At 37.7% G+C, this 13,131-nt stretch overlaps 2 protein-coding genes across 5 annotated transcripts in view; one reads left to right on the top strand and one right to left on the bottom strand.

Annotated features, from left to right (window-relative positions):
* The window catches only part of THAP5 (THAP domain containing 5), a 144,805-nt gene that overhangs the window by 30,717 nt on the left and 100,957 nt on the right, over positions 1–13,131 (top strand). The gene's annotated exons all lie outside the window — the stretch shown is intronic.
* The window catches only part of GPR141 (G protein-coupled receptor 141), a 54,177-nt gene that overhangs the window by 12,006 nt on the left and 29,040 nt on the right, over positions 1–13,131 (bottom strand).

The following is a 13,131-nucleotide window of genomic DNA, read 5'->3' as shown; positions in this document are numbered from 1 at the left end:
CATTTGTTTATATGATATAAATTTTAAGTACCTTAAGAATAAAGACTACGTCATATGCCTATCTGTATACTCGAGACTGAGAACATAGTAAGTCATTGGTTCTTAAGCTTTCATAAGTTAGAGGCCTCATTGAGAGGCTCCCAGAGATGTGTGTGTATGTGCGTGCGTGTGGGTCCTCGAAGTGAGCCCCAAGTAGGGCTTGCTGCTCAGCAGGGAGTCTGCTCCTGCTTCTCCCTCTACCTCCCCCCTCATGCTCTCTCTTTCATGTTCACTCTCTCTCAAGTAAATATAAAATCTTTTTTTTAAGTGTGCATGAAACTGGATTGCTGACCATCTATAGCTGATACATAGATAATAGTACTGCAGCAGCCAGTGGGGGAAAAATTATAACATGAAAGGAAAGTTAAGTGAGTGTGTTAAGTACACAAAATATTTTTCTTTGAAGTATGATTTTAATTCTCTAAGTCCTTTCAATTCATCAGCATATGATTCGAGAATATACATAATTCATTTAGGATACTGGTTAGTTTGGCCAAGAAAAATCGATTAAGTCAAAGAGCAACAATCAATAGGAGTGTATGTAAATTTCTTTATGTCACAGCTATGTTATCTTTTAGCAGTGAGACTTTGGCTAAGTTCTCATGGGTTCCTCTAAAAATGCAGCATATCTACCAATTCTCCCATTCCAATACTCTCAAATGAGTAAAAGAACCACTACCATTTTTTTCTCTGGGAAATCCTTTTCCCAAATAGTGTTGGTCCCTTTTAACTCATTATCCACATTCTAATTTATTCTCTTTTTTTTTTTGTATATTTTTTTTATTGGAGCTCGATTTGCCAACATATAGTATAACACCCAGTGCTCATCCCATCAGGTGCTCCTCTCAGTGCCTGTCACCCAGTCACCCCATCCCCCCACCCATAATTTATTCTTTATTAAATGAAAGATTTAAGAATCTTTTAATTACACTAATCAAGTACTTACATTTTCTTATTTAAATTCCTTCAGTGGCTTCCCATTTCCTTTAAGATTAAAAACATCCTTCTATGTCTAGAATGTTCTGGGTCATGGCAAAATCTGATTCCTTGAGACCAGATTTAAGAAATAATCTAGAGGTCGGGTGCCTGGATGGCTCAGTCAGTTGAACGTCTGACCTTGGCTCAGGCTGTGATCTCAGGGTCCTGGGGTTGAGCCCCACTTCTAGCCCCAAGTGGAACCCTGAGTCAGGCTCCATGTCCAGTGGGGATTCTACTTGTCCTTCTGTCCTTCCCCTCCACTCATGCTCTCTCTTTCTCAAATAAATACAATCTTAAGGGGAAAAAAAAAAGGATCTAGAGGTGAAAATGATAGAATTTAATGAACTGCATATGGGAGAATGAAGGGAAAGTATCTCAGTCACTCCTAGATTTCTAACTTGAACAAATAGGTTAAAGATGTTTACTGACAGGACACCTGGGTGGCTCAGTAGTTGACCATTTGCCTTTGGTGCAGGTCATGATCACGGGGCCTGGGATCAAGTTCTGCATTGGGCTCCCCGCAGGGAGCCTGCTTCTCCCTCTGCCTATGTCTCTGCCTCTCTCTCTCTCTGTGTCTCATGAATAAATATATAAAATCTTAAAAAAAAACAAAAAGATGTTTACTGACAACAGGGAGCCTGAGAATCAGATTTGAGGAAGAGCAGTAGTTGAATTATAGTCTTAGTACCTTTGTAACACATTTGCAGTTAGTCTTATTCACTTCATAAATGTCTTTTCATACAATCAAAATTACCCAGCAATAAAAGTGAACCACTGATGAATCACAAAAGCATTAAACTCACATACATGTAAATCATATATTCTCAAAAATTTGTTCCTGAGGTGTGAAAAAACTTTACTTTTTATGCATAAAACACATACATAAGTACATAAATAACACAGAGTATATCTTGGCATTAAAATTTCATAAGGAGGGGATCCCTGGGTGGCTCTGTGGTTTAGTGCCGCCTGCAGCCCCAGGTGTGATCCTGGGGGCCCAAGATCGAGTCCCACGTCCGGCTCCCTGCATAGAGCCTGCTTCTCCCTCTGCCTATGTCTCTGCGTCTCTCTCTCTCTCTCTCTCTCTCTCTCTCATGAATAAATAAATAAAATATTTTTTAAAATAATAAAATAAAATTTTATAAGGAGAGAAGAGACAATTAGGGAATAAATGGCTAAAAAGGCTCTTTACAAGGGTAATAGTTTTAAAAGTTAAGAAAAGGGGGGGAGTTAAGAAACGCTGTATGAAATAATAGATGCCAGCCACAAAAGGCTACATATCATATAATTTCTTTTTCTAGAAAATTGAAATTAATGAGACAGAAGATCAGTGTAGCCCAGGGCCTATGTTTCAGGGGTATGAGAGAATTTATGGAGGGATGGGATGTTTTATGTCATGTTGGTTACAATTGTAGTTTTTTGTCAAAGCTTATCAAATTGCACACTTAAAATTGGTGAATTTTCTTGCATATGACTCATATCTCAATAAAACTAATTTAAAAAAACAGTAATAATAACCTGACCCCAAAGAAGCTCTGCTTCTGTGAGCATGGAATAGAATTTCCATGTAACCCACTTAAAAGATTGCTTCATGTTATACCTCTTCTGTGTGATGGGTAATCTCTGTATTTGTCCTTTATTTTTTCCTTTGAAAAGTAGTTCTGTCAAGCAAATATGTAATTTATATTGTGTTTGTATCTGAATCAGGGGTGAATGTGCCACCATAAGTTCTATCATTTTCTTCAGCTATTGAACTAGAATCAGGACTGACTTTTGAAAGAAGAAAGTATAATCAGTCACATATCATCTCTCTCAAATCCTCTTTCATTCTTATAAACTGCCATGATCTCTCTGTAACAACCAACCCTGATTCCCAGACATTCCAAGATATTTTGTAAAGTGTTACAGAATATAGACAGACACCTTCTGCTTAAACTAGCTAGCATGGGTTTTGTTGTCAGTAGGTAACAACCCTGACATACCTTGTTATTTCCTATTTCTCCTTCAAGAATCAACTGAGGCATCATTTCCTCCAGGAAGCCTTTCATAATCTCCACTCTCAATTCAGGTTGTAAACCATTCGTCCCTTGACCCATGGAATGCACCATGCTTACTTCAATTATGGCATTTATCCCATAGACCATAATTCTCAGTTACCCTTCTGTCTTCCAAAAAAGATTAACAAGAATCCTGTCTTCCTTTATCCACAGAAACTAATGAACTTTTTAAATTAATGTAAATATTATTATTGAAAGCTAAATACCTATAGTAAAGTGCTCAGCTGTAAGGATATATAGCTCAATGAATTTTAACAGAGTAAACGTAGCCTCACCAAAGGTAATCTCTATCCTGACAACTAACACCATGGAGTAGGTTTGCCAACCTTGAAGTTTATTTGAGTTTAATATCCTTGAGCTTCATTCACTCAACATTATGCTTTCAGATTCATTCATGTGTTTGATTTTAATTAGTTCATTTTTATTGTGGTTTATTATACTGTATGAACAAGCATATCACAATTTATCCATTCTATTGTTTTTCTTTTAATTTTTATTTATTCATGAGAGACATAGAAAGGCAGAGAAGCAGGCTCCTCGTGCAGAGCCCGATACAGACCTTGATTCTTGGACCCAGGACCACGCCCTGAGCTGAAGGCAGACACTCAACTGTTGAACCACTCAGGTGTCCCTTATTCATTCTATTGTTGATGGATAATAATATTATTTCCAGTTATAAGGCCATTATAAATAATGCCATTCTGAGCATTCTTATAAATATCTTTTGTAAAAATAAGTATCCATTCTTTGGGAATTTACCTAAGTATGGATTTGATCGATCATAGGGTACATATATTTCCCTGGTTTCAAAGTCTGTATACCTGGAAATGATACAGATATCTTTCTTTATTCAGTTGATTATTTATTATAATATAAGCTGTTTGCCAAAGAGTACAGCTGATCTCTTTAAGACCTGAAAGAGGGATCCCTCGATGGCCCAGCAGTTTGGTGCCTGCCTTGGCCCAGGGCATGATCCTGGGGACCTAGGATCGAGTCCCGCGACGGGCTCCCTGCGTGGAGCCTGCCTCTCTCTCTCTGCCTCTCTCTCTGTGTCTCTGCCTCTCTCTCTCTCTCTCTCTATCTCTATCTCTCTCTCTCTGACTCTGTGTGTGTGTGTGTGTGTCTCTCATGAATAAATGAATAAAATCTTAAAAAAAAAAAAAAAGACCTGAAAGAAAGTAAGGGGTGTAGTTTCTCTTCCATGAAGATGATCCATTAGTAATACAAGGAACCAGAAAATGTCTTTAAACAACATTTACATTTATTTGCTGATCCTGTTTAGATATCTTATCCATATATCTTCATTGTTTTACCTTTTCCTGAAATATTCTATCCTATTCAATCCCCTTTTTGTATCCTTGAGATCTAAACTTTATTTTTTTTTAGAAAGAGAAAGAATACACACATCTTTGTGCATGAGGAGAGAGAGCAGAGGGGCAAAGAGAGAGAGAGAGAGAATCTTAAGTAGGCTCTACACTCAGCATGGAACCAATGTGGGACTCAGTCTCACGACCCTGAGATCATGACCTGAGCCAAAATCAAGAGTCAGACACTTAACCAACTGAGCCAACCAGGCACCCTGATTATTTTTTAATAATCGCCACAAGTTGTTAATTGAATGGGTGAAATAATGATGAAAAAATGTCTTAACTTTATTAAACATATTCTTGACCGGACCCCATTTGGATCTAGTCTAGTAACTGATGTCAAGACCCCAGAAATAAACTATCTATAGTTTATCCAGAGCACTCTTCTAAGGGAGCAGGACTGTCTCCCTGTTTCTACACAAACTACCTTGCCGGGATCTCTTCCTTATCTATGATTGACTCCTGAAGCTTAAGCAAGAAGCATGGCCTCAAATTCAGTTTCCCTCTGCCTTCTTTCATTCTCCTACTTAAAATCCTTCTTTGGTTCCTTTTAGTGAAAAGAATGAAGTTTGGCACCTACCATGTCATATGAGCCTTTTACAATCTGACCCCAACTTATATTTCAAGGTATATCTCCTGTTATGACCACCCCCCACCCTGACATTTCCTCACCCTCATTCTATGCCCTAGAGTTACTATTTTCATGCCATTCCTACAATGTTATCTTTAAAACCTCCAGGTTTTTCTTAAAGTGTAAAGTTATGATATTCACTGTGAGACTATAGATGCCTTTGATCAAGTAGAGGAAATTCCCTTTTATTTCTAGTTTATTGATTTTTTTTCATGAAAGGGTGTTGAATATTGTCAAATGCTTTTTCTGTGTCTGTTAAGATTGTCATGTGGTTCTTGTCCTTTTCCCTCGCCATTCTTCAGATTATATAATCTCTATTGCTCTATCTCAGGCATATGCACAGTTTCTCTGGCCTCCTTCCCCAGGGACAGAACAGTTTTAGCCAGTTCTCTTTGACTGAGCCCTCTAAGCTTCAGTCTGCTTATCACATCTACCAGTTAGTTTCCACTGATTGATAGCTGATTTCTCTATTGCTTTTGATAACACCAGTAGATCTCTCCGTAGATCCTCTGTAGACCCCAAATGTGCAGCTAGACACTGAGACTGGAGTCTAAATGCTGTGATAAATGATTTTGTGTCTCTTCTTAAAAAATTTCCCCTGGCGTCCTATTGTCTCTTGGAGATGTGTAAACTTCTTTGCATGCTATGCTAGATCCTTCCCGTTGGCTTTTGTAGTTCTAGATCTAGCCTCTATGCCACTAAAGCACCAGGATTTCCCTGTCCTGCCTGAATGATTTCTTCATCATCTGTACTGACCTCAGTCTACGTACTGCAGAGCTCCTCAGCTTACCCTGTGGTTTGGCTGGGGGATATTTCCTTGTGTCTCGACAATTCCCTTCCCAATTCTTTGCCTACAAACTTGCTTAGGTCTCAGTGGTCATTGCCCATGGCCCAAAAACTACCTTAATATTAGAAGTGAGATATTGGAAATGGCTTCTGTAGTTGTTTTATAAAGAATCCATGACAGAGCCAACATCAGAGACCAGCCTACAAAATGAGAGTCCTAAAAAATTGTAGAGCCCTACAAAAAGGTGTCCTCCTGAGTGCGTAGACCTTAGGTCCCAGACCCCTTCTTGTTTAAATAGAAAAGCAACTACAATCAACATGGGATTTTTCATTTAATTTAATAAACAAATCAGGTCATTGTATTTTGTATAGTATATAGTGAAGATTCTGAGATGAACAAAACACATCCTTGCATTTAAATCTCTTTCTCTCTGATCTCTTTCTGCCTCTCTGTCTTATTTGCAACACCTACTGGGCATTAAAAACTGCCACAAGAATTCAGAAAGGGGAGTAATTGATTTAACACATAGTGGAGAGTGAAAGCATCAGCATGTAGTGGCAATAGAGAAATTCTTGGGCACAGATGTGTAACAGATGCTGGATCTTGAAGGATGCTTTGAAGTTCCAGGTGCAGACAGGAAGAGATACAGTACTCCATGTATAGACAAGAGTTGGAGAAAAAGCATGTTCAGAGAATTACCTGTAGTTTGCTGTGCCTGGAACATTAGGTAAATGAATAAAACACAGATGAATTTCTGTAGATGAGGCTTGCCAAATACATAGCATGTTGCCACTCCTAGGACTTCCTATTTTATCCTGAAAATTATGAAAGATGCAAATTTTAAAATATAAAATGCCATTTAATACTTCAATTCTAAAAGCTTGTTTTTGGTTTTATTGGAGAAAAGATTAGAGGAAGGCAAGACAAAAAGAGCGATACCATTAGCAGGCTATTATGCCAATCAAGTTTAAATATCATAAGGATTGGTGCAAATGGTACCGCTTAGGGGAATTGCCCCAAACTAAACAAAATTGAAGATTGAGGTTGGAGAAGATTTTGTGTGTTTCAAGTATGTCCATTGGCAATGATGACATCTTCATATCAAATCAATTATAAAAGAATAGGAATAATCACTGAATATTTTAAGAGTACAAATGACACATTAAAAAGACATCAAATCCCTCAGGCAAAAAGAACTACGAGACTAGTTAGTTTTCTAAAAGAGAAAAGAGTAACTTTAAATTTTAATACATACTGTCAAATAGAAGAGAATGATGAGAAATTCAATTATAGTTGTTACTGGATAAAAGATATACTGAACCAGCACTATTAGTGAGCTTGTAAGAATGTTCAGAAGGATTCTCACAGATGGAATACAACAACAAAAGACAGATGGTTTAAAAGAAACTCTAAGAAACACCTAGGGCAAATCTAGAAGTTCCAACAGCATCTGGAAACAGTAGAATGGAATGAAATATTCAAATAGATAACTGAAGAACATTCCTCATACGTAGAAGAAGAAAGAAGAAGAAGAAGAAAAGAAGAAGAAGAAGAAGAAGAAGAAGAAGAAGAAGAAGAAGAAGAAGAAGAAGAAGAAGAAGAAGAAATCTTCATGTTGAAGATTTTACTCAGGATTGAGCCAAATTAATAGAAAAGACATTGGACATATCAAAGATAGAATTTCAAGTCACAAAAGACAAACTACATATCCACTTGGATGTCTAACAAAACGTCTCAAATTTAGTGTATCTAAAGCTGAACTCCTATGCTTTTCCTCCCACCTCCCAAACATACACATATACTGTTCCTCCCAATATCCTCCCAGGCTCATAATAGGAACTCTGTTCTCTAGTTGCTTGAGTGAAAAACCTTAGAATCTTCCTTGATTCCTCTTTTTCTCCCCAAATTCACCTGAACTCCTTAACCAATTCCTATCCCTTCTCCTTCAAAATAATCCACTGGACCAGATTTTTTTTCTGTAAAAGGACATTACTGAGACAATGAGTAAGACATGAATAAAGTCTGTAGATTAAATAATAGAGTTGCACCGATGTTACTTTCCTGATTTTGATCGTGTGTCATTATATTAAAAATGTTATGTTCCTAGAAAATATACACTGTATACCATAAAAGCACCATGTCTTCAGTATACACTCAAATGGATCAAAGAATCATGATCAAAATATATGTGTGTATGTATATGTGCTTATATGTGATATATATATATATTTATCGCATTGTGAAAAGCAAATGCGATAAATATTACAAATGGGGAATCTAGATGAAGGGTATATTGGAGTCCTTTGCTCCATACTTATACTTTTATAAACACTTCTAAGTTAGAGGCACCTAGCTGGCTCATTTGGTGGAGCATGCAACTCTTGATCTTGGGGGTTGTGAGTTCAAGTCCCATGTTGGGTGTACAGATTACTTAAACTCTTAAAAAATTACTTCTAAGTTAAAAGGTTATGAAAAATCAAATCTGAAACATGTCTACTCTTCACCACTTACATTGCTACCACTGTGTTTCAAGTCATATCATCTTTCCTTTTTTTTTTTTATATCATCGTTCCCAGGGAATTTTGACCTACCCATGAATTTTCCCTTCTTTGACTCTTGTCTCCTCTACTGTCTATTTTCAACTCAGCAACCAGAGTGCTCTTCAATGTCATTCCTCTTACCACAATTTTATAATGGCTGCTTATTTTACTCAGAGCCAAATCAAAATTTGGAAAGTGGTCTATTAGGTCCTAAAGTACTGAAGCCTGCCTCCCCCCTACTCTTTCTTTGATTGTATATCCTACAACTATCACTTTCATTGGTATATTCTAACTAAACATGGTTTCACTCTTTGTTTTTCCTCCATGACATCCATGACATGTCCCCACCCCAAAGTCTTTCCACATGGTTTCCTCTTCAGGAGTGTTCTTCCCCCAGATGTCTGCACTGTTTGATCTCTCCTTTACCTGCTTCTTGTCTCTAGTCAAAGGTCGTCTCAGTAATCCATTTCCTGACTTTCATATTTAAAATGTCAACACTCCACTTCCTGCCAGCACATCTCATCTCCTTTTCCTACTTTATTATTCCCACATAAATCCCACAGCATTTTTCATTAATGTACCATATGCTTTATTTGTCTGTCTTCTTATTCCCTCCACTAGAATTCAGGCTTCTTGAGGACAAGCTACTTTTTGACCTCTAGCATCTGGAACAGTGCTTTGCACATAAGAGCTTCTTAATAAATAGTTGTTAAGTGAATGAAATTAAACATCCTAAAAGTTCTCATAGTGGGGGAAAAAACAGGATAATCTATAACCAGCATTAGAATTTTGACATATATTAAATGCTGGGGAAAAAATCTGAATGGTTTTGAAAGATGATTTTGAATTTAGAAATCTGCTTTCAACCAAATCTGAATTCAAGTGAGAGAGAAGAGGAATAGCATTTTCTGATACACGAATGCTCAGAAAGTTTAACTCTCTGAGCCCCTTCCTGAGTTATTAATGTATATTACAGCAAAATGGAAAAGGATATGCGAGGTTCCAAAAATACAGTAGTGAACCAAAATATTAGTGATACATGATTAAATCTATGTTACTGAGCATACAAAACTAAAATAATGGTTTTAGTATGGTCGGGGCGGTGAAAATAAAAGGGAAAAGTTGTATGTTAAGATTCTTGTTTTATTGGGTAGGTGATTGAATGTAGTATTTAACTGTAGGGAAACCAAAAAATATGAGTTTAAATTCTTGAGGAAAGTTAAGAATGGTTACTTGGTGAATAGAAGTCGGGATGGCTTATAAATTATGAGAAGGAAAAATGAAATAACAATAAAGCCAATTAAGCAAAAGAAGGGAAGAAAATATAAAATGAACAAGGAAACATGGTAAATAGATAAATTTTAAAAGGAAACAGTAAGTCCAGACACATCTGAAATCATAATATACACTATATTGTTCCTTCCTCTAATTACTAAAAAGAGGAATTGTATGTATCTCTGTGATTATACTAAAACCCACTGGATTGCACACTTTAAAACAGTGAATTTTATGGTATAGGGATCATATCTCAATAAAGCCATTATTTAGAAAGAAAGAAACTGTCTGAACTGAGCCTCTGATAGTGAGGAGGAGAGAGAGAATCATTATTGACAAGGCAAAGAATTAAGACAGTCAATGGTGCTAAGCAAAAGATTGCCCTCCTGTTGGGAACAGAGGTGTAACTCACAGCTCCCTGGTTAGACAGATATCAGCTCCCTGCTCAGTGGCTGCAATGCCAGGAGCTAAGAGCTGTGGGTGACTTGGCCAGGCCCATGAGAAAGGGCATGTCCCTTTGACCTTACACTTCATTCTTTTTTGCTTCCCACTCCATCCCTGGATTCACTTCCTCCTGCTGCACTCTGAACAGATGGCACCGTGGGTGGATTCATTGAATATGAGAGAACAAGTGCCACCCCAGTCATTTTCTTCATAGCGCTTATCACTTCTTTTTTTTTAAGATTTTATTTATTTATTTTATTTATTTATTTACTTTTATTTTAAGATTTTATTTATTTATTTATTTTATTTTATTGATTTATTTATTTACTCATAAGAGACACATGTAGAAAGGCAGAGACGTAGGCAGAGGAGAAGCAGGCTCCCCAAAGGGAACCTGATGTGGGACTTGATCCCAGGACCCCGGATCATGCCCTGAACCAAAGGCAGATGCTCAACCGCTGAACCACCCAGGCGTCCCAGCGCTTATCACTCCTGTCTCACTTTTCATTTATCGGGTTTCATACCCATCCTTGTCCCAGAAATGAAGGATTCATAAATGATGTGTGATTCGCCATTGTGTCACCAGGGCCAGCGAAATACCTGTGCCAGGGATCAGAAGACAACATCACAAACTCTTCCCATTAGAATGAAACCTAGAGATCATGGTGTCCAGCACACCATTTAAATTGAGGAAGACACTGTAGCCCATACAGGGACCTTCGTTACCTAACAAGTACTATCTAAGCCTCCAGTCTCCTTTTCCACTGCAGAACTGCTTCCCTACCACATGACACCTATAAAAAGACTCTAGAGGCCCAGAGAAATGAAAGGCAGCTTCTGAGCAGCAGAGCCATGCTTTAACCCCACCCCCAAGAATCTCTCTTCAAGGACATCTAGGAGCCAGGATGAATATCCAGCCCCGCTAGAAGATGCAGAACAATGAGAAGAAGCTGCTTCCCTTCCTGTGCGATATCCTCAGAACAGATTATATTTTGTTATGTTTATTGAAAAAAATAGGAGCATTCGCTTTAATCACTCTGGGAAAATCAAGCAGCATTTTATCCAAAATGTTTTGAGAAAAAGACTCTGCAATGAGAGCTCCACATTAAGCATCACCTCAGGGTAGCTAAAAAAAAAAAAAAAAAAAAAAAAAATCTGTCTGCAAATATCAGAAGCAAGTGTGGAAAACAACAAAACATAAATGTCAACTCTAAAGAAATCCATTTGACAGAATTATATGCCTAAGTAATATATTTAAAAATCTTCCTACCTCTTTTGTTTGTGTTTGCCGTCTCTCACAGTCCTCATCCTTTGCTATCCTATTTTGAAGTTTGAAAGGAGTCTCCTGGCTCTTCAACAAAAATTGCAAAAAATACTTCTTAGGCATTGTTAAGTAAAGTTAGATCTACAGCCTCACTAATCAAAAGTATCAGTCCCAACCAACAATAACATTCTGGGTTTGAGCTATTATTTGTCCAGTTAATTGAGTTGTTAAACACTATTCCTGACTTTACTACTTCTACGGGAAGTGAGAGCTGATGTCAGAAGCCCATGAGGTTGAAACTCAGAGACTTCGTGTTTGTACAGAGAGATATACTACTTCATAAGCCACCTTAGCACACTATTTACCACATATTTTCTCCCAAAATAAGGAGCAGTCTGTGAGGTCTTTCCGTTCCTGGGGAGAACTTTGCGCATATCTGTAGGGCTGTAGTTATTAAAGTGTGCTATGAAGTCTGAACCCACAGTATATTCTCAAGCCCTCCATGAGCAAAACCAACAACAGTGATAGAAAACTGCCAGTTCTAAAGGTTCTGAAAGTTCTCCTGTTCAAATTGTAGTTTCCCTTCCCATCTAAATAGGGCTCTAGGAAAATCATTGACCTCTGTCTTGGAGCCCAATATAATCTGTCAACAAGTCAAAATGCGATAGCCAACAGAACACCTGAAGGGGACTGGGAAATGTCTTTAGAGAATGTTGAGCCTCTTTATCAAGGGAAAGATGACATTTCATTTGGGAACTAACATCTGTGGCAGAAGGACATGATAGTTTCAAGGTAAATGAAATAGAAGCTTACTCAGAGCAGAAAGACTTTCCTCAAGTCAAAGCGACTGAGAATATAGCCAGACAATAGCCAGAAATTAGCCAAGGCTCACCCTCCTCCCTTCTTTAGTCCCAGGCGTCTCTGAATTGATGCTTTCTTACCAACAGTGGGCAAGTCTATTCAACACAATTCGTTGGTAATGAAAGCTGCCCTGGCACTATGGTGGAAATTTCACATACATTACTTATAATCCTCCCAAGAAGTCTAGGGCATGGGTATTTTTTTTTATCCAAAATATGAGTTGAAAAAATTGAGGCTCAGAGGGTGGCTCAGTTGGTCAAGCAGCTTATTCTTGATTTTTGGTTCAGGTCATGATCAAGCTCTGCCTAGAGCTCCGCACCCAGCAGGGAGTCTGCTTGAGCATTCTCTCTCCCTCTCCTTCTGGTCCTCCCCTCATGCTTTCTCTCTCTTTTTTTTTCTCTCTTTTCTTTCTCTCAAATCAGAAAGAAAGAAAGAAAGAAAGAAAGAAAGAAAGAAAGAAAAGAAAGAAAAGAAAGAGAAAGAAAGAAGAAGAAAGAAAGAAAGAAAGAAAGAAAGAAGAAAGAGAAAGAAGAAGAAAGAAGAAAGAAAGAAAGAAAGAAAGAAAGAAAAGAAAGAAGAAAGAAAGAAAGAAAGAAAGAAAAGAAGAAAGAAAGAAAGAAAGAAAGAAAGAAAAATTGAGACTCAGGAAAGTTAAGCAACTTTCCCAAGATCACTCAGCTAACAAGTAGCAGCACTGAAGCCCAAGTGTTGAGTGTCACTTTACTGGGTTGCTGGTACAAAAGTCCTGGGCAAAAAAAAAGTAGACATTCCATCTCTGCTTGTTTCTCCGGTGCATTTATTTGTATCTCGTGACCAAGGTATTTAAAGACAATTAATTTGAATACTAGCAGGAGACTTGGAGAGGTAATTAAAATAAGTTCACTCACT

Source organism: Canis lupus, chromosome 14 (genome assembly GCF_003254725.2).
Source record: "Canis lupus dingo isolate Sandy chromosome 14, ASM325472v2, whole genome shotgun sequence".
NCBI lineage: Eukaryota > Metazoa > Chordata > Mammalia > Carnivora > Canidae > Canis > Canis lupus.
This window is presented reverse-complemented; position numbering and strand designations above follow the sequence as displayed.